At 38.1% G+C, this 19,960-nt stretch overlaps 1 pseudogene; it reads right to left on the bottom strand.

The window, feature by feature from the left end:
- Positions 1-18,655: 18,655 nt before the first annotated feature.
- On the bottom strand, positions 18,656-19,027 carry LOC102851549 (annotated as a pseudogene).
- Between the last annotated feature and the right edge of the window lie 933 nt (positions 19,028-19,960).

The raw sequence follows: 19,960 nt of genomic DNA, 5'->3' as shown, positions 1-19,960 counted from the left end.
ATAAACAGAGGAGTCTTAAACTGAATCTTGATGCCATTTCATGTGCCTTTCTCTTAACTTGGAACCACCAATACTTCTGAAAACTTAAATGGAAAAAATCAAAGTCCTTTTCTTTTCTGGCCAAACAATGATGCATGAGTCCCAATATGCCCATTTTGAATTTGTAGCTCCTCCCTGACTACCCTTATTACGGTCCCAAGTAATCACTTCCCTCTTTCCACAGAAGCTGCCACACTACCACTCCTTGGCTAAATGTCATAATTTATTTAGTTGGTTCTTCTATCTAGCTTTAGTATTTAACTCTAGTTCCTTTTTCTATTTAGCCAAGAGTATTTTTACCTCTCATGGATTGAGGCTCAATGTCAAGAAGACAAAGATTCTCACCACTGGATCAATTGGCAGCATCAGGATGGATGGTGAAGAGATTGAGATTGTACACAGCTTTAGTTTGCTTGGCTCCATAGTCAACAGTCTTGGCACCAGCAGCCAGGAAATTAAAAGGTGCATTGCCATGGGAAAGTCTGCTGTTAGGGACCTCTCCAAAATGCTGAAGAGCAATGATATCTCTTTGGAGACTAAGGTGCGTCTGATACAGGCTATGGGCTTCGCAATCACCTGTTATGCATCAGAGAGTTGGACAATGACCAAGGAGGATAGAAGGAGAACTGATGCCTTTGAGCTGTGGTGCTGGAGAAGAGTATTGAGAATACCATGGACTGCTAGGAAAACAAACAGATTTGTCCTGGAAAGGGTTAAACCAGGTGGCTCCTTGGAGGAAAGGATTCTGAGGCTCCGTCTAACATACTTTGGACATGTTGTGAGGAGAGACCGGTCCTTGGAGAGGGACATCATGCTTGGGAGGGTGGAGGGACAGTGCAGGAGAGGAAGGCCCTCTATGAGGTGGATTGATTCAGTGACTGGGATAATTGGGATGGGAGTGTCAGAGACAGTGCGATTGGCACAGGACAGAGTGGAGTTTAGGGCTGTTGTACATAAGGTCGCTATGAGTCGCAGGCGACTAGATGGCACATAACAACAACAACAATTGTTCAAGAGTGAGATAGTGAGTTTCAGGTAGGATGCCAGATTAGACAGTCCACTGCCTAGACCCTCCTCAACTAAGATGCTAGAAAAGATAACAGATACAGATAATAATTCTGAAACTCTGAGTTTAGAAGGAAAAGATAAAGAGGTAATTCAAACAAGTGAAGGAAGAGACTGAAAATATCAAATGAGATCTCAGGCAGGCAGTTACCTGATGATAGGAAAGATATGATCCCTTCCCTTATTTCTCATGCCCTCTTGAGGATAAAGAAAATTACTCCCCTGGCCATTGTAACCCATTTGTTGCCTAGCAGTGTTCCTCCTGACCCATCCTAGCTCCTAGCTCTGCCTCAGGCCAGACACATGTCATTTTGTGGTTGGCCCTGGAAGCATGTGTAGGGATTACATTCAGACACTTTGGGAACCTGGAGCCTGCCTGGCCCCTAGGTTTATGGGGCACCATATCTGATTAGAGCCTTTGCTTCTCACTGGGCACCTTTGTAGAAACTCTGCTTGAAGCATACCATGGCTACATTTGAACAGGGTATCCAAGCCATCCTTGGAATTCTCAGATTGGCAGTGGCTGGCTATATTTCTGACTGGACACCATGCCTGCATCCATCACAAGACTGGCAAAGATATTACCCCTAGTCAGGTGGACTATTCAAACCTTCTCTAAGACCAGTAGAAACTCTGTCTCAGGCTGAGCATCCCACCATTTTACATTCCCTGGTAGTCTAGTCATTAGATGCTACACTGCAATCCTATGCACACAGTTCAAATCTATAAGCTGCTCAGTGGAAAAAGGATGGTTAATCTTCTTCCATGCGAATGATTAACTGCTTCTAAAAACTTGCTGGAGGGTCAGCTATGAATTGATTCCCACTTGAAGGTACACAACAGCAACAAGAAGTCAGAAGACGTGGTAATGTGGCCAGGCTCACATCTTAGAGCTTCAGCCACCTCTCAAACAAGCAGAAACTCTAACTTGACTGGGTACTTCAACCTCAGCCTTCTGGAAGTGTGTGGTGCGCGCGCGCGCGCGCGCACACACACACACACACACACACACACATACACACACTCATATCTTGCCTCCACTAATCAGAGAAGTGGTAAGAGCACCAATCAGGTGACTGGTTCAATCCTCACAATGATCTGTCTTCCCCAACCCCCTCATTTTTAGATTTCCTCCTTTTTTGTTCTTCTTTTGTCTCATTTTTTAATTTCCAAAACTCCATGAACTTTTAAGGCTGTAAATCATACAAGAGGCATTGCTCTCCAAAAAGAGGAGATTGCTCACCTTTCTCCCATGGCTTTTTGTTGGCAGCACAATCCCTATGGACTATGCTACTGGAGCTCTGTAGTTTTTTAAATTTTTGTTTGCAGATTTTTAAAAGGTTTGTTCTTGTGTATTCATGTATGAGTTTTGTTTGTGTTCACTCCATCTCCTCTTTTTCGAGCATTTTCCTTTCTCTTGCCTGTCATTTCCCATTCTCTATTTCCCCCTCTATTTGGCCTTTCTACTCTGGTTCTCCTTTCCTTTGTGCTTCTCTGTCTTGGTTGTCCTGTTTCCTTTCACTGTATAATTACGGTTTTGTTATATGGGTGTTCAGTTTCTATTTCCCCTTTTCTTTGTCCCATCTGGCAACACCAACAACAATATCAAGAAACATACATCTTAGAACTTCACCTGTCAGGCAAAGTAAAGACTAGAACCTTTTGCACCTGGTAGATGAAATACTGCAGTCCATAAATAACAACCTAGTCTTCCCTGAAGTGCTCTATACAATCAGTGGACAGAGAACTGCACACACACACCTCTATCCTCTATAATGCCCATCAGAAGACAGGCCGTAAAATACTAAGAATTACCAAATCAGGAAGCAGCACAATAGAATCATGTGGCCAAATCAGATATATCAAAATAAAATAATACGTAACCAACATCTCCACAATATCTCAGACGCAATAGAAAAGTTTAAATGAGTAAAAAAAAAAAAAAAGAAGAGAACAAAAAAATGACAAAAATATAGAAGCAGATAAATCTTTCAGAGGAAGAAATACTATTGAAACTTCTTGATAATAAATTTAAAAGTATGATGATTGTCTTCATGAGAGTGAGAAAAAGTTAAAAGTCTCAGGGAACCAGAGACAAACTTCAAGTAAAACATAGACAAAAATGTAAAAGATTTTTTAAAAAACCAACCAAACTAAGAAAAAAGAAATAAAACAAATGGAAAATAGGAAGCAAAACTAAAATAGTAAACTGAAATTCAGAACACTAAGAGTAAGATTTCAGAAATACGTAACATATTTTTACTGCTATCAAGTCAGAATTGACTCATGGCTGCCCCTCCACTGGGTTTCCTAGGCTACAAATCTTACAGGACGAGATTGCTTGTATTTATTTCATGGAACCAGAAGTGGATGGATTCAAACCGCCACAGATGTGAAGCTTTTGGAGCAGCACAATTCCCTATGGACTATGCCACTACAGCTCCCTGGGAAACATCTTGGAAGCACAAAAGAGCAGAACTGAAGAACTGGAACATGGATTAGAGAAATGGAGGGCAAATCCTTCAGTACTACTCTGTGAGAGGAACAATCAGTAAAAATTAAAGGAAGGGGGGGGGAATAATAAGAATTAGGTGGAATAACATCAAGAGGAATAACCTATGTGTGACTGGAATTCCAGAACATGAACAGAGAAAAGAAACATAAAGGAAATCACTGAAGATTTTCTGGAAGAAAATGTCCCAAATCTTAGGACAAAGGGGAAAAAATATGCTTTCAAGAAACTGAGAGAATCCCAACAAGATAGACCTTCAAAAGAAAAACACTAAAATACCAAATCAGAATCAAATTTTCCAAAGTTAAAACAAAGAAGTAAAATTATCTCATGAAAAATGAAAAAAAAAAAATCCCTACATAGGAAAACCAATAGGAATAAGCTCTTATTTCTCAGCAGAAACTAGGCAAGAAGGACTAGGATTACATATATACATTTCGGAAAGAAAAAAAATTAGCAATGAAGAATTCTATACCTGGCAAAATTGTCTTTCAAATAAGACAGTGAAATAAGGATATTGTTATTGTTATATAATGTTTATTCAGAGCTGACTCAGTTGATTCTCTAACTGATTTTCAGAGACATTAAATTTTATGGGAGGAGTTTGCTCATCTACTTCAGAGGGACTGTTGAATCTGAAGTGTGTGCCTTTTGGTTGGCAGTGCAACTCCTTAATACTAAGCCACTCCAGACAAAGAGTAGTAGAATAGGTAAGAAAACATGACTCATCAATATGCTGTCTATAAGAGACACACCTAAGCCACAAAGAAAAGATAGACTAAAAATAAGAGGGTGGAAAAATATGTCAAGCAAAGGGCAATAAAAAAATAGAGTAGCAATGTTTATTTCTGATAAAATATGCTTAAAGCCAATAACCAACAGACAATAAAAGACATTATACAATGACCAAGGGTCAATTGTTCAAGAGGATACAACTATAATTAAATTCCAGACACCCAATGGCAGAGTTGCATGATAAAAAAAATATAATAGATTTAAAAAGAAAAATATACAGTTCTCCAATAATACTAGGAAACTTCAATACAACACTTTCAGTGAAAGACAGAATGACTAGAAAGAAACTCAACTAAACTGCAGAAGAAGCTGTAGGGGTAGCACAGGGAAGGAGAAAAGTGCAACAATGGATCAACGGAAATCCAAATTTTTTGTAAACTTTTGTTAAAGTATTAATAAAAATTAAAATTTATGAAACAGTTATGAGATATCATCTTACCCCAGTAAAAATAGCGAAATTTAACAGAACAGCAAGCAACAAATGCTGGTGAGGTTGTGGAGAAAATTGAACCCTTATTCACTGTTGGTGGGAGTGTAAAATGGTGCAACCACTGTGGAAGGCATTATGGCGCATTCTCAAAAAGCTGCAAATAGAGATTTCATTTGACCCAGCAATTCCAGTACTGGGAATATACCCCAAAGAGACCATAACTGACATCCAAGCAGATATATGCACACCCATGTTTATTGCAGCTTTGTTCACAATAGCAAGGAGTTGGAAACGACCTAAGTGTCCATCAACAAATGTATGGATAGAGAAGCTACGGTATATTCACACAATGAAATACTATGCTGCATTGAAAAACAAGGAACTGAAAAATAAAAACAAAAAAAAATTTAAAAAAAACAAGGAACTCATGCAATATTATTCAAAATGGGTGACTCTGGAGGACATTATGCTGAGTGAAGTATCCCAGTCACAAAAGGACAAATACTGCATGGTGCCTCTGATGTAAAACAGGACTGAACTTGGGGTTGGGGAGAGACTGAGAAAAATGGTTTCAATAATACATACTGCACTGAAACAGAGGAGGGAGAAAACTGTTTAAAAGGGATATGTGATTAGGAATTTTTGTCATGACAGGAGTCTAGAGCAAAGGCTACATTGCGGATTGGACCTGGGGGAGGGTTTGTAAAACAATGAAAGAACTTTTCTTTTACTTTTCCAAGAGGGTAGTGTTCTGGGGGGAGGGTTGGGAGGGGGGAAATGTGCAACAATGAATGAATGGAAATCCAAAGTCTCTAAATTTTTACAGAAATTAATAATAAATTTACATTTAAAAAAATTTAAGTTAGAGTACGGAGGGCAATGGATTTATAGCTGCTCATGCTAATAACACTATATCATGGCATGTAGGAGGAATAGTGGAACTGTATCCACATTTACAATATTCTTCTTACCAAAACCATTTATGGAAAATAGGATCTGCATTGGAACATGTATCTCTGGATTGGAAATGATCATATTGTTAATATTTCTAGCCTTACACTTAAAAGATTATATTGTTCAAAATTATTTGTTATTTATTTGTTTAGATTTTTCCCTCTTTTAAAACAACTGGGATCTAGAGGGAAGAGAAAAGACCAGAGAATGGCCAAAATTATTGGGGCGGCTATTGCTGCTAATATTGCTGCTGTGTCAGGAAAAGGAAGTCTTACTCATAAACAATGCCACCCAAAGGTAATAAAGGAGGACAGAATTACTTCCACTGTGGAAAGCTGGGCCACTTCAGTAGACAGTGTCACAGACGAGAGCCACAGATAGGCAAGGGAGTAGAGAGGAAGCTCCCACTCACTTGCTTTAAGTGTGGATCTGAAGGATACATGGCCAATGGCAGCCCACATCAGGTCCTTGTGGCTGACAGGACTGACAGGCTCCAGCACCCAGCTGGAAACAAAGGAGGACACTTCAACGATTTAGATCCTCCCAGAAGAGCTGTGGGTGAGCATTAACATTCCTGGCAAGTATATTCATTTTCTCCTGGATACAAGAGCCTATTATTCAGTCCTAAAAGCCTTCTGAGGTCCCAACTTTTCTCACTATTTCTTAGTTGTTGGAATTGACAGAAAACTTCATAAGCAGTCCCTTACTTCACCTCTGCCTTGCATGCGGACTTCCAAGGTATAAAACAACCAGTGGTAGATGGAGTTTTGTCCAGGGCGTAAGAATAATAAATGACATAGTTGAGCCTCTATATCTTGTGGTTCCTAACCTTTATACTATAACGGACAAAGTGCTAGTCAATAAGCCTTTTATTTTAAGAACTACCTTCCCTCTGTAACTTGATTTTTGCCACTGTTAGAACCTCTACTTGGAATATGATTGCTTTTAATTTTTGACTCATGTATTTTTAACTTGTTAGTTAAATTTGTGTCTTCTAGGCTGCAATAGTTCCATGATACATCTTCAAGGATATGAACATGTATGGCTAAGCAAAATTGATAATAGTGCACCTAAATTCCAAAATCAATCTCCACAATAGTCTATATGTTTTCTATTGCCAAAGGGGCCCTTTAGAGTGGTGAAAGAAGATCTTCACCCTGAAACCTGTAGAGTCCCTTTTTAGTAGGAAGTAGCTAAGAGAATATGCCATCCCCTTTTCCTTATGAATCAGGGTGCAATCTCTCTCAGGCAGGAGTGATAGGGAATGGCAAAGGACACACTGACAAAGGAGATTAATCAGAACTGGTTTTGACAAGCACTGTGGCAAGGAGAAAATTAAAATAAATTTTCAAGGAAGAAAAGAGAGGAACGAACTGGGTGGGGGTGGTGAGTAGAGAAAATAGTGCAACAATGAGCGCATGGAAATCCAAAATCTCTGTAAATGTTCGTTAAATTTAATAAAATAAAACTAAAGAAAAAGAAAAGAGAAAAAACTTAAATTTAGAAAATGCAGAAGAACTGGGAAATAAAATTAACCAACTGGATTTTGTAGATGTATACAGAACATCATATCCAACAAGAGCACAACATACATTCTTCTCCAGTGCATATGGAACATTCTCCTGAATAAACTATATGTGAGGTCACAAAGTATGCTTCAATAAACTATCAAAATATTGCAAAGTCTCTCCTCAGATCATAATTGCATAAATTTAAAAATCAAGTAAAACATTACTTATATGAGAACTAAATGGCATCTAGATTGACCACTATTGGGTAATAAGAGAAATAAAAAAAGACATTATAAAATTATTGAACCAACTGAGAATGAAAACACAATACCACACTCTTTGATGTACAGTAGAAGCAGTACTCAGGTCAGTTGATAGCAATACATATGTGTTGTTGTTGTTGCTGCTGTTAAGTGCCATCGAGTCGTAGGCAACTCATAGCTACCCTATGAACGAGAGTCTTCGACACTTGCATGTGTGACTTTCAACCTTTCTCCAGGTTCACAGGGTTTCCGGAGGCAAGCTATTTTACAGAAGTGGACGCCACTCCTGCTTCCAAAGCAATATGTATAAACATAAAAAACAGAAAAAAAAACCCAAATCACTACCAATCATGCAGTGAAGAATTGATACTAATTCTACTCAAACAATTTCAGAATATAGGAAAAGATGGAACAATTCCAAATTCTTTTTTATGAAGCAAGTGTATCCCTTACATAGGTATCTTTGACAACTATAACAAGAACAGCAAACAAAACCTACAATCTCCAGAAAAAAAGAAATACTAAAGAACAGAATAGAAAGAAATGACATAGAAAACCAACAGAAAACTATTACAAGCCTAGAACTTGGTTCTTTGAAAGGATTAACAAAATCAAATCTAACACAGGAAAAAGGAGAAGAAAGAAATAATAAGAAATGAAGACTCAATATTGTGAAAATGGCAATACTACCGAAGGCAGTTTACACATTCAACACAATCCCAATACAAATATCAAGCCCATTCTCCAATGAGATGGAAAAGGCAATCTCCAGTTTCATTTGGAATGGAAAGAAGCCCCGAATAAGCAAAGCACTCCTTAAAACTAGAAACAAAGTAGGAGGCATCTCACTCCCTGATTTCAAATCCTACTACACTGCCATGGTGGTCAAACAGCATGGTACTGGTACAATGACAGACACATAGATCAGCGGAATAGAATTGAGAACCCCGAAATCAGCCCATCTACCTATGGTCAACTGCTTTTGACAAGGAGATGAAATCAGTTAAGTGGGGAAATGAGAGCCCTTTTATAAATGGTGCTGGTAAAATAGGAAAACTATTTGAAGAAAACTCAAGCAAGATTCACACCTCACTCCATACACAAAAACCAACTCAAAGTTGATCAAGGACCTAAGACTAAAACCAAGGACTATAAATTTCATTAAAGAAAAGCTTGAAAGAACTCTAGAAATCTTAATCCACAACATAAACAGCCTTCCAAGCATCCTGAAAAATCTACAACCAGGAGAGAATAAAATAAATGAATGGGACCTTCTAAGAATCAAATCCCTATGCATATCCAAAAACTTCTCCAACAGGGTAAAAAAGGGAAGCCACAGACTGGGAAAAAGTATTTGGTAATTACATGTCAGATAAGGGACTTACATGTAGAATTTATAAAATACTTGAGCATCACAACAAGATAAAGGTAAACAATCCACCTGAAAAATGGGCACAGGATATGAACAGACACTTCACCAAAGAAGACATTCAGATGGCCAACAAACACATGAAGAAATGTTCAAAATCCCTAGCTCTAAGAGAGATGCAAATCAAAACATCTATGAGGTATCATCTCACCCCAGTCAAAATTGCAAAATTTAACAGAACAGCAAGCAACAAATGCTCACGAGGTTGTGGAGAACATGGAACCCTTATTGGTTGGTGGAAGTGTAAAATGGTGCAACCACTATGGAAGGCAGTATGGTGCTTTCTCAAAAAGTTGGAAATAGAAGTACCATTTGACCCAGCAATTTCACTACTGGGATATATCCCAAAGAAACCATAACCGCCACCCAAGCAGATATATGCACACCCATGTTTATTGCAGCTTTGTTCACAATAGCAAAGAGTTGGAAACAACCTAAGTGCCCATCAACAAACGAGTGGATAGAGAAGCTGTGGTATATTAACACAATGGAATACTATGCTGCAATGAAAAACAAGGAGCTTATGCAATATTATTCAAAATGGGTGACCCTGGAGGACAATTATGCTGAGCGAAATATCCCAGTCACAAAAGGATATATACTGCATAGTGCCACTGTTGTAAATGGGACTGACATTGGGGTTGGGGGGGAGAATGAGAAAGATGGGATAAATAATGTATACTGCATTGAGATGGATGAGGGAGAAAACTGTTTAAAAGGGATATATGATTAGTGAATAGGTATTATTGTCATGACAGGAGTCTAGATCGAAGGCTGCATAGTGGACTGGACTTGGGGGTGGGATTGTATAACAATGAATGAATTTTTCTTTGACTTTTCAAAGAGAAGAATGAACTGGTGGGGGGAAGGGTGGGCAGGGAGAAAAGTGCAACAATGAACGAATGGAAATCCAAATTCTTTGTAAATTTTCATTAAAATGAATAATAATTAAAAAGGAACGAAATGGGTAATGTCACAGAAGAACCAGCTGAAAAAAAAATAATTGAATCCTCTGAAAAACTATACTCAAAAAATTTGAAAACATAGAGGAAGTGGAGAGATTTTTAGAAACTCACTCTCTACCTAAACTAACGCAGACAGAGGTAGAAAATTTGAACAGACTTAAACAAAAATGAAGTCAAACAGATCATAAAAAAAGGGCTTCAGTATTAGGCTTTTCTATCCTTAAGTCTTCAATGTCATCAAAAGTTTTGAGGCAAAGAAAAGAGAGACAGTGAACAAGAGCGTAGTGAGACTGTGGAACAGCATAGCTTAACAGTACCTGATGTAGTCAGGGCCAAAGCACTTGAGACAAGAACCTCAACACCAGGATAGAAGGCAAAGCAGAGAAAGCAGTGCACATCCTTTAAGGCCAGAGGTTCCTTCACCAGAGCTGTCTTGCTTTTGACTGAAAAGTTGTCTGGGTTTCTTGAGGGATTGTATCTTGCTGTTAATCTGGTTTGGGATTGCTTTTTACTGAACCTGGACTTTCATTGTGTGATATCCTTTGCCTTTCCCACCGTCAACCTGTTTCCTTAATAAACCCCACAACTGTGAGTGAAAAGAGATTCTGTAAAGGTTGTGTGGTCATTTGCAACAAATTTCAGGACCAGTAAACAGTAGAAGTAGGTGCAGCAGAGTGGGGGGCTATGTCTGACCTTATAGGGATCACTTTTACATTGTGCATGTTGTTGATGTGGACAGTTCCCCTTTGTAGAGTTAGGAGATGTTGTCCCTACATTGCTCTTGCCTCTGCAACAAAACAAGAAGTTGGACAGGTCACACAAACATGAACAACTTCAGAATGTAGGGGAAGATGGAATACTTCCAAACTCAATCTATGAAACTAGAATAACCCTTATGTCAAAGCCAAGAAAAGGCTCCACTAAAAAAGTCAATTTCAGCTCAACATCCCTTATGAACATTGTTGCTGTTGTTGTCATTGTTAGATGTCATTGTGTCAAGTATAACTCATAGTGATTCTATGAATGACAAAACTGAGCCCTGTCCTATCCCGTGACATCATCATTTCTAACATACTTGAGCCCATTGCTGCAGTCACATTGTCAGTTCATCTTATTACCAGTCTTCCTCTTTTTTGCCTACCCTCTGCCTTTTCAAGCATGCTATCCCTTTCCAAGGAATAACTTCTTCTAACAATGTTGTTGCTCTTCTGTACTGTCAAATTAGAATTAACCCATAGCTGAGCCTTCAGTACGTTTTCAGAGGCAGTAAATGACATGGGAGGAAATTGCCCATCCTTCTCCCATAGCACAGTTCGTGGATTTAACTGCATACCTTTGGAATTGCAGCACAGCTTCTTACCACTAGGCCACCAGAGCTCCCTCTGCTAACAATATGCCCAAAGTATATAAGACCAAGTTTGTCATCTTTACCTCCAAGCAGAATTCTGATTGCACTTTCCCTAAGACTTATGGTTATTCCTTTGACATTTTTTAAGATATTCAGTACTCTTTTCCAGCACCAGAACTCAGAGGTATAAATTCTCCTCCTGTCACCCTAATCATTGTCCTGCTTTCAGATGTATAGAAAATTATGGAAAAGATCATGGCCTGAATCTGGCACCCTTTAGTTTGCAAACTGACATCATTGCTTCTCGGTAATTTGTAGAGGTTCCTGCCTGCAGACTTTCCCAATGAAATATGTCTCATAATCTCTTGATGTCTGGTACCAAGTTTGTCTACTGTGGCTCCAAGTAAGATGAAATCTTTGACAATTTAAATCTTTTCTCTATGTGTTATGCTGTTGCCTATGAGGAGGAATGTGACATCAGGACTGGAGGAAGATTCATCAACCCTTATTATGCAAATGATACAATCTTGCTTGCTGAAATGGAAGAGGACCTGAAATTTTTGCTGCAGAAGGTCAAGGACTACAGCCTTCAGTATGGATAGAAGCTCAACATCAAGAAGAGAAAGATTCTTACCACTGAGCCAATTAGCAGTACCATGATAGATGTAAAAGAGATTGAGGTGGTTAACAATTTCAATTCAGATCCACAATAAACATTCTTGGCACCAGCATTCAGCAAATCAAAAGAAAAATTGTGTTGGGGAAATCTGCTTTCAGGGACCTCTCCAAAGGGCTAATGCATAACAATGTCTGTCTGGAGACTAAGGTGCATTTGGTTTAGGCCATGATCTTTTCTTTTTTTTTAATTAACAAATATGCAATTGTATATGAATTTCTTATAATGATACTTAGCTTACAAAATTAGTTTTCACTAATATTTAAGAAGTAAATACTAAGTTGAGTGTTCTGTGGACAATAGGCCTTTTTGTCCTTTCCACCCCAGACGTGCCTAGACATGATCTCTTCCTCACTTTGTCAAATATTCTTATCCCTAATATCACAATTCACAAAAAGTTATGTTGAACACAGAAGCTACATTTATTTACTGTGAGACTTTTCGATCTTTTCAATCACTTGCTATGCATCAGAGAGCTAGACAATGACTAGGGATGACAGAAGACAAATTGATGCCTTTGAGTGGTGGTGTTGGAGATGAGTATTGAAGAAGGGTTGCCAAGATAACAAACAGGTTTGTCCTGAAACCAGGCTGCTCCTAGGAGGCAAGGATTTTTAAGTTCCATCTCACATACTTTGGATATGTGGCCAGGAGGGACCAGTTCTTGGAGAAGGATATCATGCTTGGAAGGGTAGAAGGGCAGGAGAGGAAGACCCTGATGAGATGGGATTAATACAGTAGCTCAGTTTAAGGGAGTAGATATTTTGGAGACAGTGACAATGGCTCAGAATAGGGCAGGGTTCAGAACTGTAGTACATAGGGTCACTATGAGTCGCAGGTGACATGATGGCTATGGAATAGCTGTTGTTGTTGTAGTGTATAGTCAAGTCAGAAGTGACCCTAAGCTAACCCTCCAATGGGTTTTAAGAGTCAGCAAAATTGCGTGGAAGGAGGTTGACCATCTTCCTCCTATGGAACAGTAGGTGAATTTGAACCATGTACCTTAGGGTTTGCAGTGTGATTCTTTACCATTAGCATTCCAGAGTCTCCTTCAGGATAGACTATCAAATATAATTGAAAATGCAGGAAAAGCTAGACAATTAGGACCTCCTAAAAATGAAATCCTTACGTGTCTCAAATAACACTTCATGACATATTAGACCCCGCTGCAGCAATCACCATGTCAATTCACCAGGCAAAGGGTCTTTCTCTACTTCACTGACCCTCTACATTTCCAAGCATCATGTCCCTCTCCAAGGATAGTCCCTCCTAGCAACATGCCTGAAGTATATGAGGTGAAGCCTCATCTTTGCCTCCAAAGAGCCCTCTGGTTGCACCCTCTCCAAGACATATTTATTGTTATTGGTAGTATTGTTTTTGGCAGGTCCTGTCAAATTGAGTATGAGCCTCAACCAGTCTATGAATAATGGATCTGAGTCTTGCCCTATCCTGTGTCATCCACATCATCTTTGATAAAATTGAGCCCATTGTTATAGTCAATGTGTCAATTCATCTTGTTGAATGTCATCATCTCTTTAATCAACTTTCCACCTTCCCAAGTCTGTTTTTTTTTTTTTCCTAAGGGATGCTTCTTTCTAACAACATGCTCAAAGTATATGAAATGAAGTTTTAATCATCATTGGCTCTAAGGAGCACTGTGGTGATGCTTTCTTCAAGACATATTTGTTCACTTGGTAGTCCATGGGATAGTCTTTTCTCTTCCCCATTACTACAACTCAAAGGCATTGATTATTTTACTCCTATCTTTATTCATTATATAACCTTAGGTGCATAGCAAGTGATTGTAAATGGCCTGAATCAACTGATACCTTCACTCGTCAGTAATTAGAAAGGTTCCCTGACAGAAAATTTTCCCAGTGCAGTATGCCTTTTGATTTCTTGATTACTGGTGTCAAGGGTGTTGATTGTGGATCTCAGTAAAAGGAAATTGTTGATAATTCCAATATTTTGTTCATCTATCATGATGTTGCTTATTGACCCAGTAGTGAGGATTTTTGTCTTCTTGATGTTGAGGTGTAATTCATATTGAAAACTGTAGTCTTTGACCTTCTGCAGCAAGTATTCTAGGTCCTCCTTGCTTTCTGAAAGCAAGGTTGTATCATCTGCATAATCCTAATGTTATATTATTTTTTATAGAGTCCAGCTTCTTTAATGATTTGTTCAGTACACAGATTGAATAGGTATCGAAAATCCCTGACGCATTCCTTTTCTGATTGTAAATGATGCAGTGTTCCTTTTCTCTGTTTGGAGAATTTGTTCTAGGTATAGGTTTTGTATAAGCATAATTAAACATTCTGAGATTCCCATCCTTCTCAATATTAACCAGAGTTTATTATTATCCACACAGCCTTTTTATATTCACAGATAAACATTCTCTGGTATTCTCTGCTTTCAATCCAAAGCCATCTGACATTAACAATTATATCCCTGGTGCCATGATCCCTTCTGAACTCAGCTGTGGATACTCTGAATCAAACAATCACATGATCTACTACACTAAGGATGAAAAATTGAGAAAGAGTGGTACCACATTGATAGTTAAAAAGCGTTTCAAGATTTATCCTGAAGTACAAAGCTATGAGTGATAGGATGTTCACTATATTTGTGCAAGGAAGGTTTTTAATCTAGCAATTATTCAAATACATGCACCAACAGCTAAAGGTCAAAGTGGAAGAAACTGAGGATTTCTACACTTTTGCAGTCTGAAATTAACCAAACATCAATCAGGATGCATTAATAATAATCGATGACTGGAAGCAAAAATTGGAACCAAAGAAGATGAAATGGTAGTAAAAAAGTATGGAACTGGTGACAGAAATGAGGTTGGACATTGATGACTGAATTGTGCATGTTCAATGATTTATTCATAGCAAATGCCTTAAAAACCCCAAAAACAGCATATATACATATGAACTCACCTAACAGGCTGCACAGAAAACAGATTGGTAACATTTCTGCAAAGAATAAAAGAAGAAACTCAGGATCAGCTGTCAAAACCAGGACGGGTGCTGATGATGGAACATACTTTCAATTACTCATGTGCAAGTTCAAATTGAAGCTTAAAAAAAAGAAAACAAGTTCACAAGAACCAGAATACAAAATTGAGTCTATTCTACATGAATTTAAAAATCGTCTCATGAATTGGTTTGAACACTAATGATTGAAGACCATATGAGTTGTGAGAAGTCATCAAGGATATCCTTAAAAACATAGAAGAGAAAGTAAAGACCAAAATGAATGTCAGAGAGACTCTAAAAATTGCACTAGAGCATTGATACATCAAGACAAAGGGAAAAGATGTTGAAGAAACAAGAGTTAAACAAAAGATTCCAAAGGGCTGCTCTTGAAGATAATGGAAAAACTATTGTTGAGTACTGTAGAGTTGGAACTGGCACATAGCTGACCTCCCACGGGATTTTCAGAGACAGTAAGTCATATGACGTCATATTGTTTATCTTACACTCATGACTCAACTGGTAGGTTTGAACCACCTTTGCACCAGCAGTACAATTCCTTACCACTAAGCCAACAGAGCTTAGTGGTACAGACCACCATCTATTCATTAGATAGAAGTATATAAAAATAGCTATGATACATCATCTTGTCTCAACAATAGTAACACAATTCAATAAGACAAACAACAAATGCTGGTGAAAAAGTAAAGAGTTTGGAACTCTCATACTACTGGTGGGGATGTAAAATGGTACAACCAATATGGAAAACAGATGGCACTTTCTTAGAAAGTCAGAAATTTCATTTTATCCAAAAAACAGTTCCACTGTTGTTGTTGTGTACCTTTGAGTCAGAGCCAACCAAAAGCTGACCCTTCAGAGGGTTTCCAGAAGAATTTATTGCACAAAAGGAGATTGTTCTCCTTCTCCCACTACTATGTATTTATCCCAATGATATAAGAACTGTGATGCTTACTGCTATATGCACACACGTATACTGCAATATTATTTATAGTAGTCAAGAGTTGTAAACAACCCACGTGTCCATCAGTGAAAAAATAGTTAAAGTGTCTATGGTACAGTCACACAATTGAGTATTATGTGTCACAAAAAATTATCAGGAGTTCATGAAACACTGCACACCATGATGAATCCAGGACAAATTACATTGCGAGACATAAGTCAATCACAAAAAGGAAGTTATAGTCTAAGATCACTATTATAAAAAGGTAAGGAAAGGCTTAATATATGCATGTACTCCTTGCTGAATGGTTAACTGGGATAGGAAGAGAGGGAGAGAAGAGTAAAAATTAACCATAGACAAGTTATGCGACAGGGAAGTCAAGTTACGTAAAGAGATGATCAACCCAATTCACTCATTGCTGTTTAGTCACAACTGACTCATAACTGAACCTCCAGCAGGTTTTGGAAACAGTAAACCACACAGGAGGAAAGGGCTTGTCTTTTAAACTGCCCGGCAGGCACCACCTTTGAGTTAATAGCACAACTCTCTGTGATGACACCTTCAGAGCAAGAGGATGATCAGACATTTTAATTAACTACTTACATCAATCAATCACAATTAACATAAAGAAAACAAAATGTGTATAAATGAGAGAATGAAGCCTGATACGATTTGCAAACTTCCACTCTTGAAAAAGGACTACAACAATAAACAAAACTCAGATGATATCGACCAACAACCAACAGCAACGAAGGAAAATGGACAAATCAGGCATTCCAAAAAGGGTGGGTTCCAGAGTTATCCCAAAATGAGAACAAACAAGGATTAAATAAAAAGCAAAGAATAAATGAGTTTCAAAGTGAAGCTGGCAATAGATAAGCATATGAATAAAAGTATTTGGGCTTGAATTTTTCAATCACTTAGGGAGCTCTGGTGGCCTAGTGGCAAGAAGCTGTACTGCAATCCCTAAGATGCATGATTTGAGGCCACCAGCGGCTTCGTCAGAGAAGGATGGGCAATCTTCTCCCGGCTGATTAACTGCCTCTGAAAATCAGCAAGAGTGTCAGCTACAGTTCTGACTCGACTGTACACAACAAGAACAACAAGTATTAGTTAGTGTAAAAGTTCTCAAAATATGGTCCCAGACTGGGAGTAACAGCATCTCTTTAGAGTTAGTTTGAAGTGTAAATTCTATATTTAACCTTCCACTTATCTACTTACCCAGTGCTTGGTGCATATCAAGCTGTTTAACAAATCCTCCTAACAATCCTGATTTGTGCAACTATTTAAGAAGTATTATTGATACTGTTTTCATCAAACAACAATTAATGAATTGCCATTGTAGTAGATTTTGAGGACTACTTTTTCAAATGAGCTAAACGGAATTTATAGAAAAAAGTATCAGAGTATATTACTTCATTAAGGGCAAATAATATAGTGAAGTTTTGTTTCCACTGGCCAAATACACATGAGTATAAATACACATATATTATTGTTTTATGCCATAAAATAAGTTATTCCTTATGTTTTGATAGAGGCAAAAAAATCTTAGTCAATTATGTGGGAAGATGAGTAGCGAAGTCAATCATATTTCAGTATTTCTGAAGTAAATACTGTTTAAAAAATTTTCTTAAATGGGTTAATGATTTTTTTTTAAGTAGCACAAATTGAGAAAGGACAAAAGTTATACAAGTGTCCAGGTCTTTCATTCATAGGGTTGCTATGAGTCACCTACGACTCAATGGCACTTAACAACAACAGTACAAATTGTTGTTGTATATTGTTCAGTTGGAATCAATCCATAGATAACCTCTAGCAGGTTTTCAGAGGCAGTTAGTCTCCCAGGAGGAGATTGCCTATTCTTCTCCCTCAAAGCTGCTAGTAGTTTTGAACCTTACGCCTTTGGGATTACTTTGTCATTTCTTACCAGTGGGGCACCAGAGCTTCCTATTTCTCTTTAAAAACTACAGCACTGTTCATACCAGAATTTATTACATTTTCTAGAGTAATGAGGATTTTAGTATGTATTTTAGATATTTTTCTTTCAAAGAATATAGAAACCTGTCCAAAGACAACAGCAGAGTAAGCCTAGTAGTGATAAAAAGCTGTGTTACAATCCTAAAGAAATGTAGTTCAAATCCACCAGCTGCTCCATGAGAGAAAGATGCACAATCTCCTTCTGTGTGATAAAACTGCCTCAGAAAACCCATTGGAAGGTCAGTTATGGGTTGTTTCTAATTCAATGGTATAGAACAATAACAATTCTTCACAAACATTGCTAAAGAACAATGATGTCAGTTTAAAGACTAAGGTGCACCTGCTATAAGTCATGGTCTTTCTAATGAATTGCTATGCATCTGAAAGTTGGACCAATGACTAAGGATGACAGAAGAATCAATGCCTTTGAGTTGTGGTGTTGTAGAAGAATGCTGAATATTCCATGGACTGCCAAAAGAAAAAATATGTCTTAGAGAAAGTGAAACCAGATTATTCCTTAGAGGTACATATGGTGAAACTAGTTTTTTTTCCTTCACATATTTTAAGTATGTTGTTAGGAGGGACTATTCCTGGGGAAAAGACATCATACTCTTATCATTATCATTAACTTTTATTTGAAGATTTACTTGTCATTCTTTTCATTTATTAAGATAGTCACACTAAGCATTTACTTACAGTCTTTCATATATATTTTTTCTTTTTTTTTAGTTTTGTGTATTATTTATTTAAGAAGTTCAGGCCTTGACTGCATATTTCCACAGTGGGTACAGGCGCTCTTTTCGCTGCTGCTTCTTCGTCTTCAGGTTCTCCTCGTGTTTGTTGAGCCTTCGGCGCATGGCACCTATTTTCTTGGGCCGCAGATCCAGGGGTTTGTACTTCTTGCCCTTATAGTATTTTCTGAGGTTCTGCTTCTGAGTCTGGTTAATAACAGTGAGAACACGGGTAGTGGATTTTCGGACAACTCTGATTTTGGAGAGCTTAGAAACCGCAAGGCCTGTCCCTTTGGCGACGCGCAGCTGGGAAAGCTCCACTTTCAAATCGTCCAGCTGTTTTAACAGCTCCTCCTTCTTCTTGCCGCGAAGGTCCCGAGCCTTGATTTTGGCCATGGCTGAGGGATAGAACCGCCAGCCTTTCATCTTTTAAAATGTATGCTTTCGGACTGATAAATTCTTCTCCATGAATGACGAATCTCCCACGTTTGCTTTTTTAAAATTTTGATTACAACTTAATTTAAAAGATATTGTAATTCTAATTATACTTTTTTCTTTGGCTCATGGATTAGCATTAATTTATTTCTTAGTTTTAAAATAAATCTTCTAGTTATCTTTTATTATTTAATTTCTAGGTTAACTGTATTGTCGTTAAGAGAAAATAATCTAAAGAATATTAGTCTTTTGAAATTTGTGAAACCTATTTAATGATTTAAAAAATATTAAATGATCAAAAGATTTTATTTTGTTGTTGGAGTGATGCAATTGTTTGCTATGCATCAGAGAGCTGGATGGTGACTAAAGATGACAGAAGAAGAATCAATGCCTTTGAGTTGTGGTGCTGGAGAATATTGAACATACCATGGACTGCCAAGAGAACAAACAGATCTGTCTTAGAGAGGATAAAACAAAATTGCTCCTTGGAGGCAAAGATTTTGAGGCTCAGTCTCACCTATTTTGGGCATGTTGCCAGGAAAGACCAAGCTTGGAAAATGGGAGGGACAGCTTAGGAGGAGAGGAAGACCCTCATGAGATGGACTGACACAGTAACTGGGGTAATGGCGGTAGGTGTACTAGAGGCAGTGAGATTGGCTCAGGATAGGGCAGACGTCAGAGCTATTCTGCATAGGGTCATTACAAGTAGCAAATAACTTTACAGCAAATAACAACACAACAACAACAACAACATCTATTTAAGGGAGGTCTGGTGACCTAGTGAGTAGGGAGTTGTGTTGCTACTGTCCAGGTGGTTTGTTTAAACCACCAGCTACTCCTCAGAAGAAAGATGGGGCAATCTCCCATAGTGAGGTTTATAGCCTCTGAAACTGT

The sequence above is a fragment of the Elephantulus edwardii genome, unplaced genomic scaffold (assembly GCF_000299155.1).
Source record: "Elephantulus edwardii isolate Elephantulus edwardi_28Jun2011 unplaced genomic scaffold, EleEdw1.0 scaffold00071, whole genome shotgun sequence".
Lineage (NCBI taxonomy): Eukaryota > Metazoa > Chordata > Mammalia > Macroscelidea > Macroscelididae > Elephantulus > Elephantulus edwardii.
This window is presented reverse-complemented; position numbering and strand designations above follow the sequence as displayed.